The following is a 16721-nucleotide window of genomic DNA, read 5'->3' on the forward strand; positions in this document are numbered from 1 at the left end:
GAAAGTGCATCTTGTTTGTCCCAGATACAGCCATTATGCAATGCTGTAATTTATTACAAGGGGTATGGAATATAAAAAATGTTTTGCTACAGTTGTACAGGGCATTGGTGAGACCAAATCTCGAGTATTCTGTACAGTTTTTGTCTCCTTACTTAAAGGATATAGTTGCATTGGAAACAGTTCAGAGAAGGTTCTTTCGACTGATTCCTGGGAGAAAGGGTTATCTTTTGAGGAAAGGGTGAACAGGTTGGGTTTGTATTCATTGGAGTTTAGAAGGATGAGAGTTGACCTCATTGAAACATATAAGATCCTGAGGGGACTTGATAGGGTGGATGTTGAAAGGATGTTTCCCTTTTTGGGGAAGGCTAAAACTGGTGGACAGTTTAAAATTAAAGGCTCTCCCATTTAAGACAGAGTGACAGAGAAATTTATTTCTGTCAGAGAGTCGTGAGTCTGTGGAACTCTCTTCCCCGGACAGCTGTGAAGGGAGGGTCATTGAATGTTTTTAAGGCAGAGGTAGACAGAATCTTGACAAACAAGGGAGTCAAAGGATATCGGGGGTAGGCAGGAAAATGGACCTGAATCCACAAACAGATCAGTCATGATATTGTAGAATGGCGCAGCAGGCTCGAGGGTCTGAATAGCCTACTCCAGCTCTTAGATCATGTGTTCATATCTTCGTACATAGGTCAGACTGAGAACAAGGTAGAGAATTAAAATGAGACGAAACAGGAAGGGCAGGGCTATGCTTGCAGACTGAAGGGAGTTGTTCCACAAAGCAGACACGCAGTCTGCACAATTATCTACCACTGTGTAGTGTGAGGGCACCTGGTGATAAAACTGTCTCCACTCAAGAAATTTCTCAAAGAGAACATGCCCTCTTCTAATTTTTTCTGTGGTATTTTAAGATGAAACTATACCATAGTTCCGAAGAAGGGTCACAGACCCGAAACGTTAACTCTGCTTCTCTTTCCACAGATGCTGCCAGACCTGCTGAGTGAATCCAGCATTTCTTGTTTTTGTTTCAGATTTCCAGCATCCGCAGTATTTTGCTTTTATATACCATATAATATTTAGATGTCTTCAAAATATACAATCACCCCATCACAGAATATAACCCCAGTTTCTCACTTGGTAGACAGGGGCACACAACATTTTACTAACAGGAACTAATAGGTTCACCACTTGTGCATTACCTACAGTAGCATCAGACCAGGAATCAGACACTGTTATCAGACCTGGACTCATTCAATTGCTCCAGGAGGAGGATTTTTATTCCAGTGTTTGATCTGGGTGAATGGCACAGCAGCTCGAAGGGCCAAATGGCCTCCTCCAGCTCCTATTTCTTGTGTTAATTAAACCTCAGTCTGGTTCCTCTCAAGCTGCTGAGGAAATGAATTAAATCTTTCTTGACAAATCACCAAGAAACCAGACTACAATTCATGCCCGAAACATCATTTATTGGTTACAAATCACATTTGAGTTAAATCTGAGTAGACACATGATGGACATGCATAAAATGCACCATCTACAAGGCACACTGCAGCAACGCACTAAGGCTCCTTAGACAGCACCTTCCAAACGCACAAACCCTACCATCCAGAAGGACAAAGGCAGCAAATGCATGGGAACACCACCACCAGCAAGTTCCCCAACAAGTCACACACCATCCTGACTTGGAACTATATCGCCATTCCTTCACTGTCGCTGGGTCAAAATCCTGGAACTTCCTTCCTAACAGCACTGTGGGTGTACCTACCTCACATGGACTGCAGTGGTTCAAGAAGGCAGCTCACCACCACCTTCTTAAGGGCAATTAGGGATGGGCAATAAATGCTGGCCGAGCCAGCGACGCCCAAACTCCAAGAATTAATTTAAAAAACACTTATAAATGTAATCAGATTTATCCAGCAGTTGAACAACAATAGGGAGAGTATTTCACAAAAACAAGTAACAAATGCAAGGGTGAGTGGCCAAAGATCAAAAAGTCTGAAAATTAGTGGCCAAAGACAAAAAGTCAGAATTTTTTTCTGACAAGGAATCATGTAATTATCGCACTTTTAATGAAGCAAACTAGTTGTGTAATGGTAATTGTGTACAATTTTGCATATGTAATGAATAAAATTGCACTGTACTCAGAATACAATTTCATGAGACTTACCTGACAGCTGATAATTGGTTTTACAGAGCTTCATGTTCTCAATGTCCTGCTTCTGCCTATTTATAGATTTTTCATGTAAAAGGTGTTCTGTGAAGATGTCTCAACTTCACTGGAAAGCAACATTTAGAAGCATACTGGACTGCACCTTCTGGCACCTTGGTAAGCAATGTGCAAAAATCAGTAGGTATATAAAATAATAAAAACTAAACGTTTAACAGACATTGACATTCCAGAAACTTGATGATAAGTGGGGTCATTTTTCTTACTTTGTGCTGCGTTAATCACCTGAATGAAGCAGAAAGCAAAACCAGGTGTACGACAGCATTTCCAGATAATCTTAAGCAATGTCAAACCATACATTGAAAAAAGATGGCCAGAGTTATTCTCCTTGCTTTGCATCACTAAGGTGCAAAAACCGGCTTCACAGTGACTCCAGGTTTACAGTGTGACTGGGTCAGTAGACAGTGAAAGTGGAGATGAACAATGAATGGAATTCAGCCATACACCTGAGCAAACCGATAAGTGTAAATTCCAGATCACTTCAGTTGCAGCAAAGCACAGGACACATGAAGTTTATACAGTTCCTGCTCACTGCAGGATATTCACATTCAGTAACCAGTTTGTGCAGGGTTTTCAGAAATTACTTTGTATGTTCAGAGCAGTGTGTGTCTAAACATACAAATTAGGAGCAGGAGTCGGCCACTCAGCCCTTCAAGCCTGCTCTGTCATTCAATGAGTTCATGTCTGAACTGATTACTCCACATTTCCACCTACCCCCGATAACCTTCCACCTCCTTGCTTATCAAGAATCTATCTACCTCGGTCTTCAAAATATTCAAATGTAAATGGAAGTAAGTTTCAAATTCCTATTGACAGACCAATGTTTTTTGCTGCAGACCATCGACTTGACAGCGACAGATCATGCACCATTAATTTTAAGCCATGTCAAATGAGCTGTGTCAGTTCTCAGGTGGTCTCTGCTAAGGTATCCCATGAAGGCAAAAACAAACATTGGGAATTAGTCTGTGTATAAACATGCCCCCTTTTTGGAAATTTACAGAACACTAACACACAGAAGTTGTGGATGAGTATGCAGATCCACCCACTTACCATCTTGCTTCAAGTTCCTTTCCGCCGACTATAAAAAATAAACACAACTTAAAAACAGGTAAAAAGACCACCGAGCAGTTTTGTATTTGGTCAACTTTAAAAAAAGAACATCAGAACTGATTGCTTTAATTTTTGTCAAAGCCGGTCACGGCCGGAAAGGGAGAACCTATTGGTGGATTTCCAAAATCCCAATGTTGGAAATCTGCTGTTTCATGGACATTTCTCAGCCCTGAGTTACTTGTGAACTCGCTGGTGTGTCAGCAGGTTGGATGAAGTAGTGAATCCCTTCTCACACTCTGAGCAGGTGAATGGCCTCTCCCCAGTGTTAACTCGCTGGTGTGTCAGCCGGTTGGATGACTGAGTGAATCCCTTCCCACACTCAGAGCAGGAGAATGCCCTCTCTCGAGTGAGAGCTCGTTGGTGTGTCAGAAGATGGAATGAAGTAGTGAATCCCCTACTGTGTTCTGAACAGGTGAATGGCCTCTCCCCACTGTGAACTCGCTGGTGTCTGAGCAGGTGGGATGAAGTAATGAATCCTTTCCCACACACAGAGCAGATGAACGGTCTCTCTGCAGTGTGACTGCGCTGGTGTACAGTGAGTTCAGATGATTGCTTGCACCCAGCCCTGCAATACGAACACCTAAACGGTCTCTCCTCAGTGTGAACACGTTGATGAGACATCAGTTCAGTAGAACATTTATAGCAATTCCCACAATCTGGACATTTAAAAGGTCTCTCCCCAGTATGAACTCGCTGGTGTTTCAGCAGGTAGGATGACTGAGTGAATCCCTTCCCACACTCAGAGCAGGTGAACAGCATCTCCAGAGTGTGACTGCATGGATGGGTTTCCAGCTCAAATGGATGATTCAATCTTTTCCACAGTTCCCATATTTACATGGTTTCTTCCCAGTGTGACTGCACTTGTGTTTCGACAGGCCCGATGATCGGCTGAAACCTGTTCCACGCTCAGAACACGTGTACAGTTTCTCCCCACTGTGGTCAGTGCTTTTTCCTTCCATGTTCAAAATCCAGTGATATTTGGGTTACGATAAATTGGGCAAGTCCTTCAGAACCCGATCAAATGTTTGCTTTGCATTTCACAACTGCAAATCCTCCTCTTCTAAAACCCTGTGAAATTGCTTGAAAACGGAAAAAATGTCTGTGAGAGAAGCCACAAAAACACAAAGGCAGGTTGTGAAATGAAGCTGAAGGAATCTGGTAATTCATGGGACTGGCACTAGTAAAAAGTGACCATGAAAGCTGCTGGATTGATGTCCAACCCCAATTGGTTCAATAATGTCCTTCAGGGAAGGGAACCTGTCAACTAGTCTGGACCTTCACAAGACTCTGCCCTCTATCGGAGGAAGGAGGGAGAGGAAACAAAAAGTGGGAGGGACGAGAGGAGGGTGATTTTATGTATGGACAATTGGACCAGAACTTTGAACAGAACCTCCCAAACCCTCAACTACCATCATCTAAAAGGACCAGGGTAGCAGGTGTATGTGAACACCATCACCTCAAAGTTCCCCTCTAAGTCACACACCATCCTGACTGTCTGACATCCAGTATTGGATGAACAGAAATTTCCTCCAATTAAAGATTGGGAAGTCTTCACTTCCTGCCACGAACTTCACTCCCTGGGCACCAACTTTATCCTTCTCCCTGGCAACTGTCTGAGGCTAAACCAGACCATTCATAACCTTAGTATCATATCTGATCCCAAGATGAGCTTCCAACTGCATATCAGCACCATCACTCAGACTGCCTAGTTCCACCTCAGTTACATCGCCAGACTTCGCCACTGTCTCAGCTCATCTGCCTCTGAAACTTACATCCATGTATTTGTTACCTCTCAACTTGACTATTCTAACACATTCCTGGCCAGCATCCCACATTCTACCCTCCATAAACTTTAGATCATCCAAAACTCTGCTGCCTGTGTCGTTACTCGAACCACGTCCTGTTCACCCATCACAACTGTGCTCACTGGCCTACACAGGCTCCCAGTTAAATAGCACCTCAATTTTAAAATCCTCATCCTTGCTTTCAAATCTCTCCATACCCTCACGCCTTACAATCTCGATAATCTCCTCCAGCTCTAGCAGACAGAGTTTCGAAACACTATGCAACACAACTCCAGTAAAACATCCTCGGAGGAAAAGGGGGTGCAGTGTGTGATACAACTCACAAGGACCTTGTCCGCCAGCATCACTCACACTGCTTGGCATTGCGCTTCCGCGAAAAGCAGTTCGGCACTGCGCATGCCTGGACTCCAATGCCGTGAACTGTGAACAATTTTTTTAACGCCGATAATGTATGGGTTGAAGCCCCGCCATTGAACTTCCCAATATAAGCGCTGGAAGGCAGTGGGAGAGGGGAGAGTCATCGAAAATGATGAGTCAAAGGGCATCGGAGGGAGCGGGGAAGATAAGCTGTGACTGAGCATTAAACTGAATGCGGTGATTGAAGCGACGATCATGGGAGGGAGCAGTGACCTGAATGCGACCATTGAGGCGGTTTGGATTTAATTCGTGTTTTGTGTCACATTCAGCAGCGCCATCTTTACTCCTGGCAGATGCCTGAGGCACGGTCACGTTTCAGTCGATGAGGCTGCATTTGCGCATGTACCAGTGATGCAGCACCTATTTGGTTACGTTGCCAGCAAACGCTGCAGCTAGTAGTTGCAAGTTTGTTACCTAATAGCTAGAGCAATTGCAGGGCTGCTCCAACCTCTGCAGTGCACATCCTGTGTGATAGAAAACATAAAACATGGCAGGCTATCAATTAAGAGCGGGACTCGAGGCCCTTACTTACCTGGGAGTGGAGCGACGACTGGCGGACCTGTGAGGAAGCTGATCCAGAATGGCGACAGGCTCCCTGTGTCTCTCGGCGTGCGCTGAGACTCGAAAGAGGGAAAAAAAGGACTTAGAGTGATATCACGGGAAATTTTCAAGGTGACGGAAAGCGTCATAGATGGGAGTTTTAGAGAAGTGGTTACACCCAATGTGCAGGCACATAGATGGGTGACCACGAGATGGGGCAGGCAGTCAGTGCAGGAATCCCCTGTGGCTATTCCCCTCTCTTAACAAGTATACTGCTTTGGATACTGTTGCGGGGGGATGGCCTGTCAGGGGAAAACAGCAGCAGCCAGAGCAGTGGCACCACTGTTGGCACTGTTGTTCAGCAAGGAGGGACAAAGCGCAGAAGAGCAATAGTTATAGGGGACTCGATAGTCAGGGGCACAGATAGGCAATTCTGTGGAAGTGAAAGAGACTCCAGGATGTTATGTTGCCTCCCTGGTGCCAGGGTCAAGGATGTCTCTGAACGGACAGAGGGCATTCTGAAGGGGGAGGGTGAACAGCCAGAGGTTGTGGTACACCAATGACATAGGCAGGAAGAGTGATGAGGTCCTGCAGGGGGTGTTTAGGGAGTTAGGTAGTAAGTTTTAAAAAAAACAGGACCTCGAGGGTTGTAATCTCTGGATTACTCCCTGTGCCACGTGCCAGTGAGGTGAGAAATAGGAAGATAGTGCAGCTAAACACATGGCTGAGCAGCTGGTGCAGAAGGGAGGGTTTCAGATATCTGGACCATTGGGCTCTCTTCAGGGACAGATGGGACCTGTACAAGAAGGACGGGTTGCATCTAAACTGGAAGGGCACTAATATCCTGACTGCAAGGTTTGCTAGTGTCACTCGGGAGCGTTTAAACTAGTGTGGCAGGGGGGTGGGAACCAGAGCAGTAGGACAGCTAGTGAAGTAAATGAGGACGACATATAAATAAGGCCAGTAGGACTAAGAGGAAGAGCAGGCAGGGAGATGTTGCTGAGCACAGCGGGACTGGTGGTCTGAAGTGCATTTGTTTCAATGCGAGAAGTATAACAATGAAGGCAGATGAACTTAGAGCTTGGATTAGTACTTGGAAATATGATGTTGCTCTTACAGAGACTTGGTTGAGGGAAGGGCAGGATTGGCAGCTAAATGTTCCAGGCTTTAGAAGCTTCAGGTGGGATAGAGGGGGATGTAAAAGGGGTGGGGGAGTTGCATTACTGGTGAAGGAGAGCATCACAGCTGGACTGCAAGAGGACATCTCAGTGGGGTCATGCAGCAAGGCAATATGGGTGGATCTCAGGAATAGGAAGGGTGCAGACATGATGTTGGGGGTTTACTACAGGCCTCCCAACAGCCAGCGGGAGGTAGAGGAGCAGATATGTAGACAGATTTTGGAAAGATGTAAAGGTAACAGGGTTGTAGTGGTGGGTGATTTTAACTTCCCCAATATTGACTGGGACTCACTTAGTGCTAGGGCCTTGGATGGGGCAGAATTTGTGAGGAGCATCCAGGAGGGTTTCTTGAAACAGTATGTAGATAGTCCAACTAGGGATGGGGCCATTCTGGACCTGGCATTGGGGAATGAGCCCGGCCAGGTGGTCGAAGTTTCAGTGGGGGAGCAGTGACCAAAATTCCATAAGTTTTAAGGTACTTATGGATAAGGATAAGAGTAGTCCTCGGGTGAAGGTGCTAAATTGGGAGAAGGCTAATTATAACAATATTAGGCAGGAACTGACGAATTTCGATTGGGGGCGGCTGTTTGAGGGTAAATCAACATCTGACATGTGGGAGTCTTTCAAACGTCAGCTGATTAGAATCCAGCACCAGCATGTTCCTGTGAGGAAGAAAGACAAGTTTGGCAAGTTTCGGGTAGCTTGGATAACACGGGATATTGTGAGCCTAGTCAAAAAGAAAAAGGAAGCATTTGTAAGGGCTAGGAACAGATGAAGCACTTGAGGAATATAAAGACAGTAGGAAGGAACTTAAGCAAGGAGTTAGGAGGGCTAAAAGGGGTCATGAAAAGTCATTGGCAAACAGGATTAAGGAAAATCCCAAGGCTTTTTATACATATATAAAGAGCAAGCGGGTAACCAGGGAAAGGGTTGGCCCACTCAAGGACAGAGATGGGAATCTATGTGTGGAGCCAGAGGAAATGTGCGAGGTGCTAAATGATTACTTTGCATCAGTATTCACCAAGGAGAAGGACTTGGTGGATGATGAGCCTAGGGAAGGGAGTGCAGATAGTCTCAGTCATCTCATTATCAAAAAGGAGGAGGTGTTGGGTGTCTTGCAAAGCATTAAGGTAGATAAGTCACCAGGGCCTGATGGGGTCTACTGTAGAATACTGAGGGAAGCAAGGGAAGAAATTGCTGGGGCCTTGACAGAAATCTTTGCATCCTCATTGGCTACAGGTGAGGTCCCAGAGGACTGGAGAATAGCCAATGTTGTTCCTTTGTTTAAGAATGGTAGCAAGAATAATCCAGGAAATTTTAGGCCGGTGAGCCTTGCGTCAGTGGTAGGGAAGCTATTAGAGTTGATTCTTCGGGACAGGATTTACTCCCATTTGGAAACAAACGAACTTATTAGCGAGATTCAGCATGGTTTTGTGAAGGGGAGGTCGTGTCTACGAATTTGATTGAGTTTTATGAGGAAGTGACGAAGATGATTGTTGAGGGAAGGGCGGTGGATGTTGTCTATATGGACTTGAGTAAAGCCTTTGACAAGGTCCCGCATGGCAGACTGGTGCATAAGATGAAGTCACACGGGATCTGGGGTGAGCTGTCAAGATGGATACAGAACTGGCTCAGTCACAGAAGACAGAGGGTAACAGTGGATGGGTGTTTTTCTGAATGGAGGGATGTGACTAGTGGTGTTCCGCAGGGATCAGTGTCGGGACCTTTGCTGTTTGTAATATATATAAATGATTTTGAGGAAAATGTAGCTGGTCTGATTAGTAAGTTTGCGGATGACACAAAGGTTGGTGGAGTTGCGGATAATGATGAGGATTGTCAGAGGATACAGCAGGATATAGATCGGTTGGAGACTTGGGCGGAGAAATGGCAGATGATGTTTAATCCAGACAAATGGGAGGTAATGCATTTTGGAAGGTCTAATGCAGGTGGGAGGTATGCAGTAATTGGCAGAACCCTGAGGAGTATTGACAGGCAGAGAGATCTGGGCGTACAGGTCCACAGGTCACTGAAAGTGGCAACGCAGGTAAATAAGGCAGTCAAGAAGGCATTCGGCATGCTTGCCTTCATTGGTCAGGGAATAGAGTATAAAAATTGGCAAGTCATGTTGCAGCTGTACAGAACCGTAGTTAGGCCACACTGAGGATATTGCGTGCAATTCTGGTCGCCACACTACCAGAAGGACGTGGAGGCTTTGGAGAGGGTACAGAGGAGGTTTACCAGGATGTTGCCTGGTCTGGAGGGCATTAGCTATGAGGAGAGGTTGGAAAAACTCGGATTGTTTTCACTGGAACGACGGAGGTGGAGGTGCGACATGATAGAGGTTTACAAAGTTATGAGCGGCATGGACAGAGTGGATAGTCAGAAGCTTTTTCTCAGGGTGCAAGAGTCAGTTACGAGGGAACAGAAGTTTAAGGTGCAAGGGGCAAATTTTAGAGGGGATGTGCGAGGCATTTTTTTTACACTGAGTGTGATGACTGTCTGGAACTTGCTGCCAGGGGAGGTGGTGGAACTTGCTGCCAGGGGAGGTGGTGGAAGCAGATACGATAGCGATGTCTAAGAGACATCTTGACAAATATATGAATAGGAAGGGAATAGAGCGATATGGGCACCGGAAGTGCAGAAGATGTTAGTTTCGGCAGGCATCAAGATCGGCGCAGGCTTGGAGGGCCGAATGGCCTGTTCCTGTGCTGAACTGTTCTTTGTTCTCTTTGTGCTTTGTTCCAAACACGTGACCTGTTCCTCTTTGAAGGACAAAGACAACAGACACATTGGGACATCACCACCTGCATGTTCCCCTCCAAGTCACTCACTATCCTGACTTGGAACTATATCACAATTCTTTGTTTGTGATTGGTTGGGTAAGTAACAACTGTTAGTCAATTTAATTAGCTTTACAAAATAAGGGGAAAGTTGTTTTTGTTTGAAAAAATACCTCGAGTGATAAAGTGAGTACTAAGAGTGTGTTTTTTTTCAATTAGAGTAATTTAGATTGTCGTGGGTAGTGTTTGGAGTAGAACAAGCCTCTCGTGTAATTAATATCTTTTAAAGGGAGTAACTAATTAATCTAAAGGTAAATCATGGCAGGAGAGCTCAGCCCCGTGATATGCTCCTCCTGTGCTTTCTGGGAAATCAGAGATGCTTCCAGTGTCCTGACGACCATGTGTGCAGGAAGTGGATCCAGCTGCAGCTACTGACTACCCGCATTATGGAGCTGGAGATGCAGGTGGATTCACTGTGGAGCATCCGCGATGCTGAGGACGTCGTGGATAGCACCTTTAGAGAGGTGGTCACACCACAGGTAATGGCTGCACAGGCAGAAATGAGATGGGTGACCACCAGATGGAGTAGTAGGCACAGGCAGGTAGTGCAGGAGTCCCCTGTGGCCATCCCCCTCTCAAACAGATGGACCACTTTGGAAACTGTTGGGGGGAATGACCTCCCAGCGGAAAGCAGCAACAGCCAAGTTTGTGTTCCCACGCATGGCTCTGCTGCACAGCAGGGGAGGAAAAGGACTGGAAGAACTATACTGATAATGGAATCTATCGTAAGGGATACAGATAGGCATTTCTGTGGCCACAAACGTGACTTCAGGATCGTATGTTGCCTCCCTGGTGCCAGGGTCAAGATAGTCACGGAGTGGCTGCAGAACATTCTGAAGGGGGGGTGGGGTGGCGAATAGTCAGAGGTCGTGGAACACATTGGTACCAACGACGGAGGTAAAAAGAAGATGAGGACCTGAAACAAGAATTTCGGGAGCTCGGTAGCAGATTAAAAAGCAGGACGTCAAAGGTTGTAATCTCTGGATTACTCCAGTGCCAAATGCTAGTGAGTGTAGGAATAGGAGGAGAGAGCAGATGAATGCGTGGCTGAAGAGATGGTGCAGCAGGGAGGGCTTTAGCTTCCTGGATCACTGGGTCTGTTTCTGGCAAAGGTGGGGCCTGTACAAATTGGACGAACATCCTTGCTGGGAGGTTTACGAGTGCTGTTGGGGGCAGTTTCAACACATTTGGCAGAGGAATGGGATACAGAGTGGAGGTGTAGGAGTGGGTGATGCTCTGTCAAATCTCGAAGAGAAACTGAGTCAGTCTGTTCAGCAGAGAAAATATAGACCTGTTAAGGCACAAGTGACAAATGCAAGGCTGGATTGCATTTATTTTAATGCAAGACAGATGAATTGAGGGCGTTGATTAGCACATGGGATTATGATATTGTTGGTATCACAGAGACATGGTTGAGGGAAGGGCAGGACTGGCAACTCAATATTCCAGGCTATAGAATCTTCAGGTATGACAGGAGAAGGAATAAAAGAGGAGGTCGCATTGCACTGTTGATTAAGGAGTCAATTACTGCAGGAATTGGGGCGGCACAGTGGGGCAGTGGTTAGCACCGCAGCCTCACAGCTCCAGGGACCCGGGTTCAATTCCGGGTACTGCCTGTGTGGAGTTTGCAAGTTCTCCCTGTGTCTGCGTGGGTTTTCTCCGGGTGCTCCGGTTTCCTCCCACAAGCCAAAAGACTTGCAGGTTGATAGGTAAATTGGCCATTATAAATTGTCACTAGTATAGGTAGGTGGTAGGGAAATATAGGGACAGGTGGGGATGTTTGGTAGGAATATGGGATTAGTGTAGGATTAGTATAAATGGGTGGTTGATGTTCGGCACAGACTCGGTGGGCTGAAGGGCCTGTTTCAGTGCTGTATCTCTAATCTAAAAGGAAGGAGGGATGTTGTCTGACGAGGTTCTTCAAATGAGGCCAGATGAGTCAAACTTAAAAACAAAAAGGGGGCAATCACTTGGCTGGGAGTGTACTGCAGGCCTCCAAACAGTCAGGGAGAGATAGAGGAGCAGATATGTAGGCAAATCTCTGAGAGGTGTAAAAATAATAGAGTAATAATAGTAGGGGATTTCAACTTAGCTGATATCAACTGGTTTGGTCTGAGTGTAAAAGACTTAAAGGGGGCGGAATTCTTAAAATATATACAGGAGACTTTTTTGAGCCAGTACCTTGAAAGTCCAACAAGAAAAGGCGCAGTACTGGACCTAATCCTAGGGAATGATGCTGGACAAGTGGTAGAAGTGTCAGTGGTTGGGGGGGGGGGGGTGGTGGGGGGCGGCATTTAGGGGATAGTGATCATAACTGTGTAAGAAAAAGACAAAGGCGGGCTGGAAATAAAAGTACTGAATTGGGGGAATGCTGATTTCAATATGATAAAACAGGATCTGGCCAAAGTGGACTGGGAGCAGCTACTTGTAGGAAAGTCTACATCAGACCAGTGGGAGTCTTTCAAAGAGGAAATAGTGAGGGTTCAGAGGCAACATGTACCCGTAAAGTTGAAGGGTAGGACCAACAAGTCCAGGGAACCCTGGATGTCAAAGGATATAGAGGATTGGATCAGGAAAATAAAAGGAGGCTTATGGCAGATTCAAAGTGCTGAAAACAGCGGAGGTACTAGAGGAGTATAAAAAGTGTAGCGGGGGTACAAAAAACAGCAATTAGGAGAGCAAAGAGGAGGCATGAAAAAACACTGGCGGGCAAGATTAAGGAAATTGCTAAGGCATTTTCTAAGTATATTAGGGGCAAGAGGGTATCCAGTGAAAGATTGGGGCCCATTAGGGACCAAAGTGCCAATCTGTGTGTGGAGCCGGAGGACATAGGTGAGGTTTTAAATGATTACTTTGCATCTGTTCACTATGGAGAAGGATGATGTAGGTGTAGAGATCAGGGAGGGGGATTGTGATACATTTGAACATATTAGCATTGAAAGTGAGGAAGTATTAGCTGTTTTAGCGGCTTAAAAGTGGATAAATCCCCAGTCCCAGATGCGATGTATCCCAGGCTGTTATGTGAGGGAAGGGAGGAGATAGTAAGGGCTCTGACATAAATTTTCAGATCCTCTCTGGTCACAGGAGAGGTACCAGAGGACTGGAGGACTACGAATGTGTTGCCATTATCAAGAAGGGTAGCAGGGATAAACCAGGTACTTGCAGGCCAGTGAGTCTAATATCAGTGGTTGGGAAAATATTGGAAAAAATTCTGAGGGATAGGATTAATCTCCACTTGGAGAGGCAGCGATTAATCAGGGATCGTCAGCATGGCTTTGTCAGGGGGAGATCGTGTCTAACTAACTTCATTGAATTTTTCAAGGCAGTGACGAGGTGTATAGATGAGGGGAAAGCAATTGATGTAGTCTACATGGACTTCAGTAAGCTTTTGATAAGGTGGGAGAGTGGTTAAGAAGGTAAGAGCCCATGGGATCCAGTGCAATTTGGCAAATTGGATCCAAAATTGGCTTAGTGGCAGGAGGCAGAGGGTGATGGTCGAGGGTAGTTTTTGTGAGTGGAAACCTGAGACCAGTGGTGGACAGCAGGGATCGGTACTGGGACCCTTGCTGTTTGTCGGTTACATTAATGATTTAGACGTGAATATAGGAGGCATGATAAGTAAATTCGCAGATGACACGAAAATTGGTGCTGTCGTAAATAGTGAGGAGGAAAGCCTTAGATTACAGGACGATATAGATGGGCTGGTAATATGGGCTGAGCAGTGGCAAATGGAATTTAATCCTGAGAAGTGTGAGGTGATGCATTTTGGGAGGACTAACAAGGCAAGGGAATATACAATGGATGGTAGGACCCTCGGAAGTACAGAGGGTCAGAGGGACCTTGGTGTACTTGTCCATAGATCACTGAAGGCAGCAGCACAGGTAGATCAGGTAGTTAGGAAGGCATATGGGATACTTGCCTTTATCAGCTGAGGCATAGAATATAAGAGCAGGGAGGTTATGGTGGAACTGTATAAAACGCTAATTAGGCCACAGCTGGAGTACTGTGTACAGTTCTATGCACCACACTATAGGAAGGATGTGATTGCACTGGAGAGGGTGCAGTGGAGATTAACCAGGATGTTGCCTGTGCTGGAGCATTTCAGGTATGAAGAGAGACTGAAAAGGCTGGGGTTGTTTTCATCAGAGCAGAGAAGGCTGAAGGGGGATATGATTGAGGTATTCAAATTTATGAGGGGCATTGATAGGTTAGATCGGAAGAAACTTTTTCCCTTCTTGGAGGTGTCAATAACCAGGAGAAATTGATTTTAAGGTAAGGGGCAGGAGGTTGAGAGGGGATTTGTGGAAAAAAATGTCACCCAGAGGGTGGTTGGAATCTGAAAAGCACTGCCTGAAGAGGTGGTAGAGGCAGGAACCCTCACAACATTTAACAAGTATTTAGATGAGCACTTGAAACACCATAGCAGACAAGACTATGGGCCAAGTGCTGGAAAATGGGATTAGAATAGTTAGGTGCTTGATGACCGGCACGGACACGATGGGCCGAAGGGCCTGTTTCTGTGCTGTATAACTCTATGACTCTATTTACAGCACAGGAGGAGGCCATTCCGCCCATTGTATCTGTTCATCCCACTTTCCAGTTGTTATGACCTCAGAGATTGTCAATATGAAAAATATGAGATATGAATCCCCAGACCACACTAATAAATTACACAAGATTTCACATTTTCAGTCTTTTGTTCTAATAACTAAACTAAAAGAAATCCCCAATTATCTGAATAGCACTTTGATTGTAAATTGTGGTGTCAGCTATTTCCAAAGATATTTTCTTTATTTATTCAACACTTGACTATCTCACACCACACTGATACATTACACAGTCATTTTTGATGACAAAAGCCTTTGCAGTTAAAAGTCCCAAATTCCTGCCAATGATGGGGCTGTTCCGACCTCTGGAGTGCACATCCTGTGTAATGTGCCAACTCCAGATAACCATTTGTGTAGGAAGTATCATTGGGGGAGGTGGTGACATCGGGGTAATGTCACTGGAACATGGGTTCGAATCCCACCACGGCTGATGATGAAATTTAAATTCAATTAATAAATCTGCAATTAAAAAGCCATCTGGTTCATGAGATGGGAAATCTGCTGTCCTTACCTGGTCTGGCCTACATGTGACTCCAGATCCACAGCAATGTGGCTGACTCTGAAATGCCCTCTGAAATGGCCGAGCGAGCCTCTCAGTTGTCAAGGGCAGTTTGGGATGGGCAATAAATACTGGCCGAGCCAGCAACACCCACATCACATGAATGAAGATGAAAAATGTTGCAGCAGCTCGAGCTCCGGTTTTCGGAGCATGAACTGCAGCTGGTGTCACAGCGGTGCATCCATGAGGTGAGAGCTTTGTGGACAGCACGTTTATGGATATGGTCACCCTGCAGCTTAAGAGAAAACAGGGAGAGAGGCAATGGGTGGCCAACTGACAGTCAAGAAGAAACAGGCAGGGAATGCAGGAGACCCCTGAGTGCATCTCACTCTCCAACCAGTATTCAGTTCTGAATACTGATGAAAGTGATGGTTCATCTAAGGAGTGCAGCCAGAGTCAAGGCCATGGCGGCACAGTTGGATCAGCTTGACAGAGGGCCACAAAGCTGACTGACTGAGCAATAGTGATAGGAGATTTGATAGGGGAATACACAGGCGTTTCTGCAGCCGCAGACGTGAATCCAGGCTGGTGTGTGGCCTCCCTCAGGACAATGTACAGCAGGGTGCATGGACAGTCATCCTGGGCCAGGAAGCAGGAGGAGAGAATGTTGTGAATTTCTATCCTGGACTGACAGTGATGGTTTTTGTAAACTCCTTTTACAGGGGCTTAGAAGCAGGGGATATGCAGATGGGGAATCTCAGCCCAACATCACATGAAGATCTGACAGAGTCACTCGATACTTCAGGACCTCAATATCATCGGCCTTTGAATGTGGAAGGAGAAAGGTTGGTCTGTTCTGTCTGTGGGAAAAGATTTCAGGTATCAGTGAGAGTGGAAAAGCACTGAGATACACAAAGCCCTGGTTAGACCACACCTGGAGTATTGTGTTCAGTTCTGGGCACCACACCTTAGGAAGGATATAATGGCCTTGGAGGGAGTGCAGTGTAGATTTACCTGAATGATACCTGGATTCCAAGGGTTAAATTACAAGGAGAGATTACATAAATGAATCATGGAGTCATTACAGCATAGAAGGAGGACATTGAGCTTTTTGATTCCATCCCACTCTCTGTAGAACAATCCAGTCAGTCCCATTCCCCCACTCTATCCCCGTAGGCCTGCAGGTTTATTTCCCTCAAGTGCCCATCCAATTTCCATTTGTAATCATTGATTGTCTCCACTTCCACCACCCTCGTAGGCAGTGAGTTCCAGGTCATTACCACTCACTGTGTAAAAAAACTGCTTCCTCACATCCCTCCTGTATCTCAAAACTGGAATCTGTGTTCACTAATCCTTATATCATCAGCTAATGGGAACAGCTTTTCTTGGTCTGCCTTATCTAAACCTGTCATCATTTTCAACACCTCTAACAGATCTCCCCTCAATCTCCTTTGTTCCAAGGAGAACAACACCAGCTCCTCCAACCTAACCTTGTAGTTAAATT

Source organism: Heterodontus francisci, chromosome 34, assembly GCF_036365525.1.
Source record: "Heterodontus francisci isolate sHetFra1 chromosome 34, sHetFra1.hap1, whole genome shotgun sequence".
Lineage (NCBI taxonomy): Eukaryota > Metazoa > Chordata > Chondrichthyes > Heterodontiformes > Heterodontidae > Heterodontus > Heterodontus francisci.